This window comes from Belonocnema kinseyi, chromosome 8 (assembly GCF_010883055.1).
Source record: "Belonocnema kinseyi isolate 2016_QV_RU_SX_M_011 chromosome 8, B_treatae_v1, whole genome shotgun sequence".
Taxonomy (NCBI): domain Eukaryota; kingdom Metazoa; phylum Arthropoda; class Insecta; order Hymenoptera; family Cynipidae; genus Belonocnema; species Belonocnema kinseyi.
In genome coordinates, this window is record NC_046664.1 from 139,997,992 (window position 1) to 140,014,527 (window position 16,536).

Consider the following 16,536-nt stretch of genomic DNA (forward strand, 5'->3'; position numbering starts at 1 on the left):
TTTCGCTGGAAGCGGGTGCAATTTTTCAGATTAGCACCCGCTCCCGGCGAAATCCTGCGGTTGTCCTTATGACAAATTTTTAATTATATATATATTTTTTTTGAAGTTATGTTAAATTGAAAATGGGTTAGAAAGTCTCGATCGCGAGTTTCCATTTGTTTAACTGCTAAGACTTTCCAATTGAAACACTTTAATTTTTAACGTTAAAATTGGAAAATTCTTCAATTTTAAGCAAATTCTGAATCGTGTTGTAAAATCAATTATGATTCACTTGCGAATCCTTGGTGTCCACTACAATTTAAAAAATATATAGTTTATATTCACAGTTGATAAACTAAAAAAGATTTCTATCTAAAATTATAAAGTTGAAACGCTTTTAATTTTTATTTTTTAAGTCTCCAAAACTGCATTCTAAAATTTGAAATGAAAAATGTACGCTTAAATATTAAAACTTAAACGGAAAATTCTTAAGTGAAAGATTTTCTAATTACGTACTATAAACTGAATGATATAATAGGAAGAAAAGAAATTGAAGCAATTATTTGAAAAACTGTTAAATTCAAACTTGGACCAATTTTTTTCTATAAATTTATAACTTTCCCGGTCAAAAAATTAATTTACTGCCATTCGCCTATTTTTCCCAGCCTCACAAAATTCCCGTTCAATTCCCGTTCTAGCGCCAACCTGTTTCAAATAAAAGTTAGTAAGAATATTTTGCTTATGTTTCACATTAGTAATTTATAACCTTTAAAATTGAATAGTTTTAGGTCAAATATGAAAAAGTTGAATCTAATTTCCTATTTATAGCGTTTCTATTATATATAGAACAATTGAAACCTCTGAACTTTTTTACACTTGTTTAAAAACTGTTTGAAACACTTTTTGTGTATAAGAAACAACTTTCTTCCACCTAATAACTATTTTGGAGTAGAAAAAAGTGAAAGGAAACACATTTATAAAATCTGATGTTTTGTATGTGATTTCGTGATAAAGGAAACAACTATTTAGCAATTAAAAAAAGATTTTTTGTTGATGTTACGATGTTCCATAAAGGGCTAAACTCAATTTTGAAAATATTTCAAGCCTTAATAGTTAAGACATTTTATATTTTTACTATTCAGTGTATTGAATAATTAACATTTAATTAACATTTTTAAGCTATTTAGTTATGCAAGAATTTTACAATAAAAGTATTCGATAATTTGAAATTCAAACCTTTCAAATTTATAGTTCCACATTGAAAACGTTTAAAGTTGGAAGATAAGAAATGAAAGTCTTTTAATACTTGAATCATTATTTTAGAACGACTGAAATCGCATAACTTCAGATAAATTTGAAAAAAGGGCGAATGAAAATCAGGATTGCTTGAAAGAACTGAAGAAATGTTTTGTTTCAAAAACTCTTTAAAAGGGTGCTTTTTCAAGTGCTATTTCTTTTTTTAATAATTTGGCATCTTCACAGATTATTTTTTTCCGAGAGAAAACAACACCTGATTTTTGTTCAAATTAAAAACATACATATTTAATGTTCCCTTAAGGTCAATTTTGTTCAAAATGTTAGTTCTTAAATAAATTGCCTCTATTATTGTTTCTGATTTCATTCTGCCACTCATGGATTATATTTTTCATAGAAAACATTGAAATCTGATTTATCTATGTTTATAAAATAATAATTTAAGGAGTAGGTACTTTTCTTTCTAAAATATTGTTTCATTCAAAGTATTTGTCAAACTATAGAACGAATTTCTTGTCCCAAAGATGCAAACTTAAATTATAAATTAGTACAAAACAACTGGAAAAAGTAAGATGCAATCCAAGTGTTGCAAAGGAAATGAAACTTGGTCGACTTATACACATCTTTTTTTAATTCTGAAAATATTTACGGCTTATTTTATTCCATAAGGAATGATTTTTAATGATGCTAAATTATTTTAACAAATAAAGCTTAAACACTGACACGAAAGTTAACCCATTTCCACGCCACCCAGGAGGTAGAGTTACGACGCTTTTTTTAAAAGCAGTTCCCCACGTATTATTCCTATACGTAGGAATCGTCCACCCTGCTGTTTATGACAAAACAACTTTGTGTGTAGCAGAAAATCTGTAACATATAAAATGGTTTGCTTATAAAGAGCAGAATATTGTGTTCTATATTACAAAGTAAGACACATTTTGTTTCGCATTAGGCATTTCAACCTAATACAAATAGAACTTTGCATTAGGCTTTTCGACCTAAAACAATCGGATTAAATTAAACTCACTTTTAGAGATAAAATAATTTTATTATAACAACAATTGGGCTTGTCGTTTACATTAATTACTTTCTAAGTATGGTTCATAATCCAAAGTTTTCGAGAAAATCTGCAGTTCTTTAGATCCTTCGGTTCTGCATCTACTTCCTCTTCAAAATTTAGCTTTAAAGCCTTTAGGCCAGCATCTTTTAAAGCAGTATTTTTTCTTTTTTTTAGCTGTTTCACGACGCTTAGATAGCTTTGCCTCTTTTGCTGACCTGTTCTCAAAAGTGCAGGTTCTGTGCAACTTAGCTGTAAACAACATGTACGTTGCATACAGCATGTGCTAATAGCAAGGGTCATTTTAATCATACCAATCTGGGTACACCTTGCTTACATCTGCTATAGCATCCTTTAATATATTTTCTCGTATTCTTTCCTTCTGCATGCGTGGCTAAAATTTCGTGACAAATTTTTGCAAGTTGATTGTTGCGATGTCACGAAATTGATCTGTAGGCCTTCTCAACAGAATCAGTTGCCAGCTTTTTGGGTTTTGTACTCTCGAAAATTAATATAACTGTCATTTATGTCCCCTTGATCTGCATCAGGAGATCTTTGCATCTCAGAGAGGCAGTCATCACACTTATAATCCTTGACAACTTTGTAGGCGCTCCAACCTGCAAAGAATGTTACAGAATGTCCTTCAACGGTTGTACTTATCCAAGCGAAGGCTGTGTCTTTATTACTGCCGTCTGCATTTACGGTTTCGTTTGCATGCTGATCGTCGTCTTCACGAGTTCCATGTGTTTCATCGAGTTCCGAAACATCATACTCAATTTCATCCGATTCCAAAACATCATCTGCGTTATCGAGTGTATCAATTTCAAAGACATGCATCGTTCTCTCGTCGTTCACTTTTTCAGGAGCAATGAGGTTATTCAATTGATCTTAAAGTGTTACTGGTGATATCGGTGATAAGTATGATTTATCCTCAGGACTGGATTTACCTCTGCTTGAAGTTACAATGTCCTTCACAGAAACCAAGATCCGAAAGGTCAAACGAATCATCCAACATGTAGGGAAAGAATTAAATCCATTGCGCCCTCGTAATCTGGAAAATAATTGCTCGACGAAATCCGTGTTGGTAATAACTGTGCACAACTGAAGGGAAGAGTAGGTATAAACCATATACTGGTAGAGAATCAGTAAACCTCGCACAGATCCTTGAAGCTCTTGGAAATAAGGTAACCTATTCAATTTTCCTGATTTATTTTTCACGTGAATGGTAGGTTCCCATGTCAGACAGTCTTCTAGAACTTCAATGTATCCAGGATTTTCATGAGACAGAGGGCATTTCATGAGATTTTTGTCGTAAACATTGCTGCTATTACAGACGTCTACTACGACAGTTATCTTCCTCACAAACCATATCGACTTAGTAATTGTTTTGGATTTTTTGATTCCTGTCACATTGAATTTTTTTGGCCATTGTCATGGCTGCTGTAAGTGTTCCACTCACTAGTTAGAAGGAATTTCTGACATTCTGTTTCTGAAGATTGTTCGGAAAGAAGTGTTCCCTTGAGATAGGCCCAAGCTTATTCGAAAGTTCATTAGCAGAATCAGCTTTCCAAGTATCAATAACGTCTTGGAAAGAAATTTCTTCCTCCGAATGGAGCCTCTACAAAGTACCCGTGAAGACTCCATTGGGTCCCAATTCGGTTCCTTTTTAAAATACTTTTTTTTGCAGCTGAAGGTGACTTCAAGCGCATCCATAATAGCTCAAGTAGTATGTTGCGCGCGAAGTGTAAATAATGAAGCTTCGCGAATCAGGGCGTAGAAAATAGTTTGTAAAAAGTGAGCGCCGGTTATGTAGTTATTTCCTAATTTTTTGAAAATTTTGCCTGCAAAAATGTGTTCTAAATTCGACATCTGCTGTGTACAATAATTTCTATTATATATCTGGATATTGAAACGACGAACGTTTTTAAATTTCTGCAAAAATCTGCAGCTATTCTTATTTTCCGTAAGAAATGTATGCGATTAACATTAGTGTTCTGTAAAGCGAGAATAGGCTGTATAATACTTACCTTACTCATACGATTCTACGTAATGCGCTATTTCCGTACGTGTTTACCACGTTACAACACAACAATATATATAAATAAATCAATAAATAATACATTCTTTAACTTGAAAAATTATTATCAATTATTATCAGCGAGTTTACGGCGGCATCCTATTATCACTTTTCACAGTTTTCCTATTGCGATACCAAGTAAGACATGACAAAAAACAATTACAATATAAAGAACATAAATTGCATTTTTATTCTAATTTAAAATTCCCGCCAAGAGCAGCAGCTTTACCGACAGTACACATGCTTGGTAGTACGATCAAGTAACGTTGATCAATCAGCGCCAAACAGCTGTCAGTTGCTTTGGTCTCCATTCGTATATTCTTCTTAACCACTTTACTCTCATTTTTTAGCTTTTACCCGATTTGTTTAAGAAAATCAGACAGCAAGCGCATATCCCACTACCATGGAACCCCTTTCGGTGACGTGGAAATATTTTGAGTGCATTTTTAAAAGCTCAAAACCGAATTATCATTGACCGCTAGTAAGTTTTGAGTGTCTCATGGATTTCGCCATTTTTGTGGGCACCGTTCCAACAGCCTTAATAAAATACACAAAATGGTACCAACAAACTTTTTAAAATGACATTTAAAAGTCATAAAAAAATGCCTAAATTATTTGAAAGGATTTCAAAATATGTAAAAGAGAATTGATATTTTTGTGATTTCGAAATTATATTTTGACTCTTTGTTTTTTTAAATAACATAGTTTTAAAAGAATGCTTCAAAATATTTCAAAACATTAAAGAAAACTTTGCGAAATAGTTTAAAATATAAATGTCCGGGAAGTTAGATCCGCAAACTTATTTAAAAAAAAAATGAAAGTTATGCTAAATTGTGTTAGACTTGTGCTAATTTTTCTGTAAACTTTTTTTTGAAAAATAAAAAATTATGCCCACAATTTTAGAAAAACTTTTTTTTTTGCTCGATCCGCTTTTCTTACTAAAGCAAAAAGAAAGGTTGTACTAGGTGACTCAAAGTATATACAATTTTGTGCAGGACAGAAAAACTCCAAACACCTAAATGTTAAAAAGAAAACTAGAATCAAACAAATTTTATTATTTTTAAAATAGTGCTCGATAAATGCAGTTATTATGCAGCACAAGTTTTGGTTTTTCGAAATTTGATTCTTTTTAGGCTTTGTATTTTGTTTCAGTTTTACAATTTGAGTTTTAATCTGAGAACTGTCGATCTCACGTAATTTTGTTAGAGGAAATAAAGCCTGCATTTGTCGAACGCAACCCAGCGCAAGTTTTATTTTTTCGAAATTAGACTATTTTTGGATCTTTTATGTTCTTTTAGTTTTATATTTTGAGTTTGGATATGAGAACTGTTGCCCTCACTTAATTCCGTTAAATGTAATAAAGACTATATATGTCAAGCGGAACTCGGCATAATTTTTAGTTTTTCGAAATTTTTAAAAATAATAAAATTTGTATGTTTTTGGTTTTCTTTTTAACATTTCGTTTTTTGAAGTTTTTCTGTCCTGCACAAAATTGTGCATAGTTTGAATCACCTAGCACAACCTTTCTTTTTGCTCTAGTAAGAATTGCCGATAAAATTCCCGAAATTATAGGATCGCCGAAATAGAATAATCCCGATTTCAAAAATTCCCAAATAATAAAATTTTCGACAGTTTAAAATATTATCGAAATTTAAAATTGACGAAAAAAATTGCCGAATTATAAAATATCCGAACTAGTACATTCTTGTATTTAAACAATTAAAAAATGATTTTTAAATGAGTATTCAAAAAATAAAATATACTTAAATATTTACGTCAAAGAAAATGTTTTCATGTACAAGTTGATTTTAAATCATTGTTCGAATTTGAAATAAAAATAACTGATAACAAATACATATTTCTGCATAAAGCATCTTATTGAAAAAATGCAAAATATTTTTAAAAATGACAAAAAAGTTCTGAAAAATTAAATTACTTATTTGAAAAAAAGATACTTCAAGATAAATCAGCGCTGAATTGAATCCTACAAAGCTTTCTTCGTTCGAAGCAGACATGTTTTTAAATATATTTTTTATTAAATCATTTTTATAAAATTATTGTTATTTTTAATTCAACCAATAAATTAATAAATTTCAAACATTAAAAAAATGTTCTATGATCAAAATATTTGATTATTGGATTTTTAATTAATAAATATTTATTGAAAAAAATGGTTTGATTTATTGTTTAAATGCTGGAATTTTCTAATTTAGTTATTGTGTAATTCTAGAATTTTATGTCGGAAATTTTTAATTCGGTAATATTGTAAACTGTCGGGAATTTTAAAATTCGGAATTTTTATCTTTCAACAATTTTATAATTTCTGAAATTTTTTTCATCGTGAATTTTACTTTTCATATTTTTTCTGTCATTCCAAAAATATTTCAAAACATTTAATAAAATATATAAAATGATAGCATATAAAACATTACATCCTAACCTACTGACTGCTACACTAAGAGGTTAGGTTAATGCACAATAAGAGGTGGCTCATTCCGCCCCAAAACAGTGGCTCATCTCGCCCCATATGACATTTTTAGTCAAATAAAAATTTTACCTATTTCGGTTTTACAATTAATATAAATCTGTTGAAATTTTAAGCCCTAATAAATAAGTTATCTAAATAACCACTGAAAAACATCTAATATGTGATTTTTCGTGATTCTTGAATCTTCTTAACAAATGAAAAATAGCAGAATACAGGTCTTAAAAATTTTTACTTTCGTTTTATCCACATTTATTCGACACTAAGCGAAAAATTTTCAAACAAAAGTTTGAAACCAGTCAAGCGTTGCCAATAACTATATTATCGACAGCAGTTGTTTTCGAGCCGGAATTTTGCAATTACGTGATAACTGCTCTCCTACCAAGTTTTTCAAGTTATCAACCGCCCAGTGGGCACACAAGTCCTCAACTTTTCCTATATACGTCTTTCGGCGGACGTCTTAAGGACGTCCTGAGGACCTTTTAAAGACATGAAAAGACCCAAAGGATGTCTTGAAGACGTCAAATCACATAACATAGAGGTACATTCTAAGAACGTCTTTAGGACGTCCCGGTGTCCACTGGGTGCATTCGGGTTCATTCTAAAATGTTCCTTAAATTGTTTTGCGTTAAATTGCAGAACAATTCTTTCAGAAAATCCAATTGTTCTAATAGGAGTTTCTCTCGGACATCGGACTTTCATGGAAAATTCCATTAAAATTCCATCACTTTCCACCTCTTTATCACTATCCGCATCACCACTTTCCAACATAGTTGCAAACATAATCGTTTGCAACAATAACTGGTTTGATGCAACCACAGCAACAATTATTTTGGTCCGCTGGCTCTCCATTGTATGTTGTTAAATATAAACATAACCTGGCAATCTTTGTATTCGCGGCATGATTCGCGCCAAATTCTTTCATACGCAACCGTTCAAAGTTTTCGCAGTTCACTTTCGTAAACCACGCCCCTTTTCCAGGTTCACTCGATGAATGAACTGGGCCAGTTTTGTGAAGGACGGCAGAAGATGAAACACTAGCCCCGCGCCCTACATTTGAATGACAGCTGGTAAGAAACATGGAAGATGTAGTATTTTTCTCAGTTTTTGTAATATTTCGAACATTGGTAGATATTTTTAAAACTTTGAGGTTGAATTAAGCCAAGATTAACTGTTTCTAGAATATAAAAAATATCGAGGATTAAAAAATAGACCTTAAAAACACTGGATAAAATTTTGATATAATTAATAGTGTTTCTATTTTTAATTACTTGAATGGTTCTAGTATATTATTACATTATAAAATACACACAAAAATTATAATAATTATAATTTTTAATATTTAGTATATTGTATTAATCGCCAAGACAGTGAAAAGATTATCATTATGAAAGCTATTAAGCTTACTGTACATTTAGTCATATATTTATTTGAAAATTGGATTAAAATATGGAGATATGAATTAAATAAAGACTAAAGACATCGATGTATGGGTCCGAACTGTAGAGCAGGGTACGAGTCAATCCGTTCAAACGGAGTAAAAAGTGTTTTCCTCCGTTCCAAAAAATGAGTTTGACCATGAGCAGCAAGTAATTAACCGTGATTAAAATGATTTTAGCTCCTGATTGAACGGTTATGGCGTTAAATATTACGATTTGTTTACACCGATGTCCTTTAACCTAAAATAACCGAATGGCTCTGACGGTTTCATGTATACATTCATTTTTAAATTTTGAGATATTCTTGTTGTTGCCGAACTTCTAGATTATTTCGATTGTATGTAGAATGATGATTTTAATATTGCTTTCGAAGTTTTAAAAATATTGAAAGACCCATACTATCTTTAGGAAAAATGTAAAAGTAACATTAATAACAGTTTTTAATTATCGCAGAGTTTCGATATTTATTTACAATTACATTAATTTATTTATAAATGCAAGTATTAAACTATTTAATGATTGTAAAATAATGATTTTCTTGCATTCATAATGGTAAAAGAAACCTAAATTAAAACTATGGGTTTTGCCATCTCAATTTCCAAACTGCCCTGATCATTGTTTGAAGGCTGATTTTTTTATTAGACATTTCAGAATACTTTGTAAAAAATCGCTCTTTATTAGACGACGGGGGTTTTTTTTAGAAGCCTTCGAACAATGCTCGGGGCAGTTTGGAAATTGAGATTTCGAAACCCTTGGTTTTTATTTAGGATTATTATACCATTCTGACTGCAAAAAATAATTGTTACAATTTTTCTTTTCTTTAATACTTAAATTTATTAATACATGAGTGCAATTGTACATAAATGTTGAAACTTAGCGATAATTCAACACTGTAATTAATGCTACTTTTACATTTTTCTTACAGATAGTAAGGGTCTTGAAATATTTTTTAAATTTCAAAAACTATTGGAACTATAATTTTACACACTACAACAATAATCTAAAAGTTCAGTAACAAGAAGAATATATTAAAATATGAAAATCAATCTTTTCATGAAAACGTCAGACCTAATCGATTATTTTAGGTTAAAAGACGTCAGTGTAAACAAATCGTAATACTTACCGCAATAACCGTTCCATGAGGAGCTAAAACTTCCTTTTTCCAACTGATTTGATCCTTTAAAAATTTATCTGCACACACTATGTGTCCAGTTTTAACAATGCAATCCTTTTTAGCACCGTTTTGACTACATATTTATTTGTAAATGCATCAAATACGCCAGAAAGACGATGGAGTTATGACATTTCACAAGTTCTTACGTGCAAAATAATAACAGACAACGGGCAGACCGAAAGTCCCAGCAGTGGCGCCAATGTTTCAAGACTCGTCGCTCTTCACAAAACTGACTGACGCCTCTAATGCAAAAGCGAAAATCGTGTCACCCCCCTGGTAAAACCAAAGATATTATAAACGTAGATGCGGTACGGGGGGTCAGAGTGGGGGAACTATATATATAGGACATCACATTTTCTGCCCTATCGAGGTGCTGCCCTCACCGTACTACGAAGTTGAATTTTTGTTTTCTCATTCTTCGTAAAATCTGACGGTAAAGCAGTAGAAAAATTTTTAGAGGTTAGAAAAGTTTGACATGTATGTATCACTTAATTTGTTCAGATCTGAAAATATACCATTTTCCATGGTCATTTGCAATCCAGCGAGTCATATTCGTTCGCTTCATTTGAAAGTCGATCCTCTGCTTTCAGTTTTCTTTTTGAAATATACCTTGAACTCAACGCATTTTAATTTGAATATTTTCAGCTGCGTTTATAGATTGAAGTATACAAAGGTTTTTTGTTTTACATATAAATTAATTAAGACATTTTATTTATTTTGCACGATTGTAATTTATAACTTCTAAAATTGACTAATTGTAGCTCAAACATGAAAAAGTAGACTAATTTCAAATTTATAGAGGTTCTGTCGTATATATTGAACTATTAAAATCTACGACCTTGTTTAAGGATTTTAAAACTCTTTTGAAAACTTTTTTTTAAATTTTGGTTGTGTTTTCTTAATAAAAGAATAAGTGCTATTTAGTTTCCAGAACAGCAAATTCAAAAATATTTAAAGCCTTAATAGTTAAGACTTTTTAAGTTTGTAGTCTTCAGTATATTAAATACTTTCAAATTTAAAGCTATTTAAATATGTAATCAGAATTTTTGAACGAAAGTGTTCGATTATTTTAGATTGAAATATTTCAAATTATTTAGTTACAAATTAAAATCGTATAAAATTGCAGGATTTGAAGTAAACGTCTTTTAATACTTGAATCATTATTTTAAAACATTTAAAATGTGGTTTTTTCCCGTTTATAAAATTATAATTGAAAGTTACTCTGGGTAATTTTCTGTGCAAAATATTGATTTATAAAGAATATTTGTCAAAGAATAGAACAGATTTCTTCGCCCAAGTTACAAACGTAAATTCTACTGTAGTAAAAACAACTAGAAAAATGTAGACGAAAGCCAAATTTGGTAAAGAGAACAAACCTTTGTCGACCTATAAATACTAATTTTATTCCTCGGAAGATTTTTAAAAACTTTCTTCGAAATACTTGTATTGTAACAATGTAATTGAAGAAAACTATTTGTTATAAAACTAAAAATAGTACAAATTTTCCATACAATTCTTAAAATAAAAAATCTGTGTGTTCGAGCAGAACCCAATCCGTCTATTCTTTCGAAAGTTATCCGGTATACAGACAAAAACAACGACGCCGGACAAATAAACAGACCGCGACGTAAAAACTTGTTTTTCTGACTCAAAAGGCCTCAAAACGTCAAAATTTGACGAAATCCGGAAAAGTAATTTTTCACAAAAAACTAATACCGTCTCATTTTAGGTGAGAATGTAAAAATTATCAACAAGATTTGTAGAAAATCTTTCAAGGAATAAAATGATTGTCCCGTAAGTTAGAATCGAAAAAATTATTATTTAAAAAAAATGAAACTTGTTCTAAATATTGAGCTAGACACGCGACCGGGAAAAATCGGGACATTAAAGTAAATTTGAAAATTGAACTGCAGTTCGAGTATTAAAAATTTAACAGTGATTGATTTCACAATATGATTCCAGATCTGTTCAAAATGATATGACTTACATATTTTAACGTTAAAATTTGAACTAATTTAATTCGAAATCCTTAGTATTGACACAAGTGTAAACGTTCGAATTAATAGCTTTTTAAATGAACGCCTTTATTTAATTTCAAAATCATTTCGAAGTATTATTTCAGTATAAAATATTCCATTTTTAATCTATTTAGTTTGGAAATTAAGAAAATAAAAAAACAGAACAATTTTCAATAGTAAACAATTTGAAAATAAATGGTCACAATTTCATGGTGATAAATTTAAACTTTGAATGTTACAATTATAATTTTTTTTATTTTTCATTCTCGTTGATGATAGTGTAATGTAAACGTCCAAATTTTCGATCTCTGGTTTTTAACGGATCTTTACGTTTTGGCGCGCATAGAATCTGAAAATCATAAAATTTTGTCGGTGTCTGTCCATCTGTATGTCTGACTGTATGTCTATATGTATGTATGAATGTGTTCTTACCTGAATGTTGTAGCCACGCTAACTTTTGAAGGATTTGTACTATCCAGTCCGCATTTGATACACTTCTGAAGGTCCCCAAAATAAAGGTTAAGTTAGTTAATCAGATATTTCCAACCAAAATTAAAAAATTGAGAGCATTTTTAAAATTTTAAATTAAAAAAAAAATTTTTTTTAATTTTTGTCAAAGTTTCTTATAGGTGGGTAAAAGACTTGGAAATTATCTATATAAAATTTTTTATCTTGATGAAAATTAGAAAAGTTATATATATATTTTTCAAAAATTTCATAATTTTCAAAAAATAGAAAAAATTATTTTTTTCATAGATCTAAAAATTTCATTAAAAATTTTCACTAGATACCAAATATATTTTAAAACTATTCTAGCCGAATTTTTTATTAGCCCACAATGTAAGAAATTAGATCATTTTCAAAATATTCAAATTTTTTTTAAATCTTAGAAATTTTCGTCAACGTTTCTTATAGATGGGTAGGTGAAAATTAGAATAGTTGTATACTTTTAAAATTTTTGAAAATGTTCAGAAAAATATAAAAACATATGTTTCTAAAAGATTAGGAAATTTCATTTAATTCATTTAATTTAATTCATTTAATTCATTTAATATCACTATAAATCAAATATATTTAGAAACCATGTCGCTTAAATTCTTCGATTAGACAAAAATTCAAAAGGTTTGAGCTCTTTCAAAATTTGAATAGAAATTTTTGTCAAATTTTCTGGTACACATCAAAAAGATTTGTAAATTATCCTAATGACATTTTTAAATTCGATAAAACCTCAAAAAGTTATATATTTCTCAACAGTTTGAAAATTTTCAAAAAAAGGAGAAAAATTTTTAATAGGTTAAGAAATATTAATCCAAATTTTAAAAATTTGCAACTTTGGGTTTTTAAGAGATCCATAAGTTTAAAGCCATTTGTCAAGTGGGTCACGTGACCAGATTCCTACCTTACCGCCACCTTTCTTATTTCCCAACTTATTTTCACACGAAGCTCCATATCGAGTTGAAAACTTGGGATAATATATAAGAAGCACTAAGAAAGGTGGGTCTGGTCTTAAACTTTAATAATTATAAAAAAAGCAAAAAAAAATTATTTACGACAATTTTTTTTTCATATTAATACAAATTTAGGACAGAACCCACTATTCTTAGTGCTTCTTGATTAATATCCCAAATTTTAATCTCGATGTGGCGGTTTTTGCGAATATAAGTGGGAAAATTAAAAAATTGGCGGTAAGCTAGGAATATGGTCACGTGACCCACTCATCACATGGTCTTAAAGCGTTGTTTTAGTAAATTTTAATCAGATTTACAAATTATCTTGATGAAGTTTTTCAATGGAACACAAGTTATCGAGCGCGAAGTGCTAGTTTCGTAATGAGAATGTAATTATCAAAGCCGTAGGTGCTTTGAGAACCTTATTTAAACGCAAATCGAAAAATAATTAATTTTAAATTTATGGTTGTAAATCCTCGGGAGTTTAAATCACAGTTTTCGATTTAATTTATGGTATTTACAATATTTGAAAAAAATTAGTTAAAGCTGGAGGTTTCTGAATGTTTTAAAGAAAAGAAAAAAATTTGGAGCATCTCCAGAATTTTGAAATATTAAAAAAAAATTTGCTAGGAAGAATTAAAATGACTTTTTATTTCGAAAAAGTTGATAACTATAATCAGCCTTGAAAAATTACATAATTTTAAGAGGAGGTATAAAAATATGGGACCACTGAAAACAATCCCGAAAGGGATGACTGAAAAATCCCAAAAAATGAAATCTCCGGCATCTGAATAATAATTTGATAAAAATTGAATTGAAAAATACAATAAAAAACACGTGCGCTTTGAAAGAAAAAGAAATGTTCTACCTAAATGTTTTTCGTAGCTACATTGTAACATTTTTGAAACAAACTTTGCAGGATTCAATTCAACAACGATTTATATAAAAAAAAAATTTTTATTAGTAAAAAATTCGATTTTTCAGAACATTTGTGTATCTTTTTAAAATACTATGCACATTTTTAAACTAAATTTTTCATCCAGAAATATATATTCGACTATTGTTCTTTCAATAAATACATAATATTTAACAAACAATTTTTTTAATTGTTTATATTCAGGAATGTTCTAGTTCGGGTATTGTATAATTTAGCCATTTTCTTTGGGGACTTTTTTAATTCGGTAATATATTATTGTCCGGAATTTTATTTATTTTATTTTTCGTGAATTTTTCAATTCGACTTTTATATTTCGGGACTTTCATAATTTTGGGAATTTTATTATTTGGTTATTTTGCAATTCACGAATTTTACAGTGTCAGGAATTTTATTTTTCGGGATATTCAAGTCGCTTTTTCTGAAAAATAAAATCCCCACATCACTGTAATAATTCTGAAATTATAACATTGTCGAAATATAAAAGTCTGGAATTGGAAAATTCTCGACAATTTATAATCTTGCCGAATTTGAGAATTCCCGACAGAAAATTTCCGAATTATACAATATCCGGGCTAGACAACTCCCTAATTTAAACAATTAAACAAACAGTTTGTTAAAAAATATTTTTTTTAATAGAATAATAAAATATTTATACTCCAGAAAAAAACTTTTTAATGTTTAAACTTTCTAAAAAATATTGTTTGAATTTAAAATAACAATAATTGAACAACTGTATTTTTGGAAAAAAAAAGTTCTTTGAAAATGTTCATCGTATTTTTGTACATTATAGAAAACGCCCTCAAAAATAAAATTATTAATTGAAAAAAATAAAAGTCGCGTTAAATCAGTCTGAATTGAATCCTGCAAAGTTTGTTTCATTTGAAGCTCACGTGTGTTTAAGTTTATTTTCGTATCATATTTTTATACAATTATTGTTATTTTAAATTAAAACAATATTATAAAAAAATAAACATTAAAAGAAATTTCTATAATAAAAATATTTTATTATTGTATTTTTAATAGATAAATAATACTGATTACAAAACTGTTTTCTCAATTTCTGCAATTTGGAAGTTTTCTAGTTTGTATATTTTATAATTGAACAGCCTTCGGCCTGGAATTTTATTATTCGGGAATTTTCGAATTCGATAATATTGTAAACTGTCTGGAATTTCATTATTCTACAATTTTTTAATTCGGTATTTTCAGATTTCAGCATTTTATAACAATTTTCCTATCACTTGGAATCATAATTATATTTTTATAAAACGTTAGAAAATATGTATAATAATTGAGAAATTGGAACAAACATGCGATAACTTGATTAGACGAATAATCTTTAAAAAATACGTAGAAATTGCAGACAACAAAAATAAAAATAAAAGCTAAATAATATTAAAGAACTATATATAGACAATATATAGAATGAAAATTATAAGAAATAATTTTAGAATTAGTGGAAAATATATGAAACCGTAATATAAATTACTAATCGACTTTTATTTGCGGGATTTATTAAAATAGCCATGTTTTTCAAAGTTATAAATGTAAAAATGTTTTAATTGGAAATTTCCTTCAATCCAAATGGTTATCACCGTCATTACCGGTAACGTTTCTTTCGTTACTGCTCACGTTGCGGCGCCATCTGTATGTTAAAATGTGAATGAATGTGAATTTCAAAATACGTCGTATTTGTTGATCAGTTTGATGGAGAATAAACATCTTAATGCAAATCGTTAATTTATAAATATGTAACATGTGCTTTCAGTGACAAAGAAAATGTTCCTATAGAAATAACATAGGAGTAAAATATACAGAAATAAAAACAAACAGCAAATTTTTTGTAGACGAAACTCCAACAGAAATGGTTCACACGACCCTGATTATTTATGATTTGGAGAGTCCTGAGATAGTACGAAGATCATGTACGGTACACCCGAGACGGCCACTATAGCGGGACTGCAGTAGTTTTGTCAATTCGAAAAATTCCAGTTTTTAAGAAATGCAAGTTTACCTAAAACGTGCTTTAAACTCGAATTCAATCAAGTTAATTAATGTTTGAAAGCATGTATAGAATCAATCAAATTCTATTCTGAAAATATGGAGTTTACTTTATATACAACCAGAAAATAATTTTAATTCCTAATATTTATTACTATTTAGGTTGAAGTTCATTAAATATAAACGTTATTAAACAACAAAAATAAAAAACAGTAAAAATGAATTTTGTCATTATTTCTCGTAAATTATAGATAAATTCTAGCATTCACGGTAAAGATTGGTAACTTATTCAGTTAACTTCTCCAAATTTCAGGGCGCAGCCCCGTGGTGGTAGATTAGTAGAATAGTGGAATAGTTTTTCCCAATGATATGATTTTGTGAAATATTTGTGGAATAAAAAATTATTCGCCATGGAAGAGGTAGGTAGTATGTTTATGAAAATATCAAGTTACTTTTACCAACATTTTGCGTGCGACGGGTATTCGAAGCGTTCGTGACAAAAACAATAAACATACAATTTACACCACTCTGAAAGTATTGTATACTACGAGGGTAGTTCAATAAGTCCTTAGAATGACCAACATATGGCGCGCGAATCGCTCCAAATCATCTGTTTTCAGTCAGCACCACTCCCGACTAGGTATATGGTGCAGTCACAGTCCACATC

At 29.5% G+C, this 16,536-nt stretch overlaps 1 protein-coding gene across 2 annotated transcripts in view; it reads left to right on the forward strand.

Moving 5' to 3' along the window:
- LOC117177723 (protein croquemort-like) overlaps positions 1 to 16,536 on the forward strand; it is a 203,469-nt gene that overhangs the window by 60,790 nt on the left and 126,143 nt on the right. Inside the window, exon 2 of one of the 2 annotated variants that reach the window (XM_033368616.1) lies at positions 7,834 to 7,922. The exons of the other annotated variant lie outside the window; for it this stretch is intronic. The gene's annotated coding sequence lies outside the window, so the exon portion shown is untranslated. The remainder of the gene's footprint in view (positions 1 to 7,833; positions 7,923 to 16,536) is intronic. 2 annotated transcript variants of the gene reach the window in all.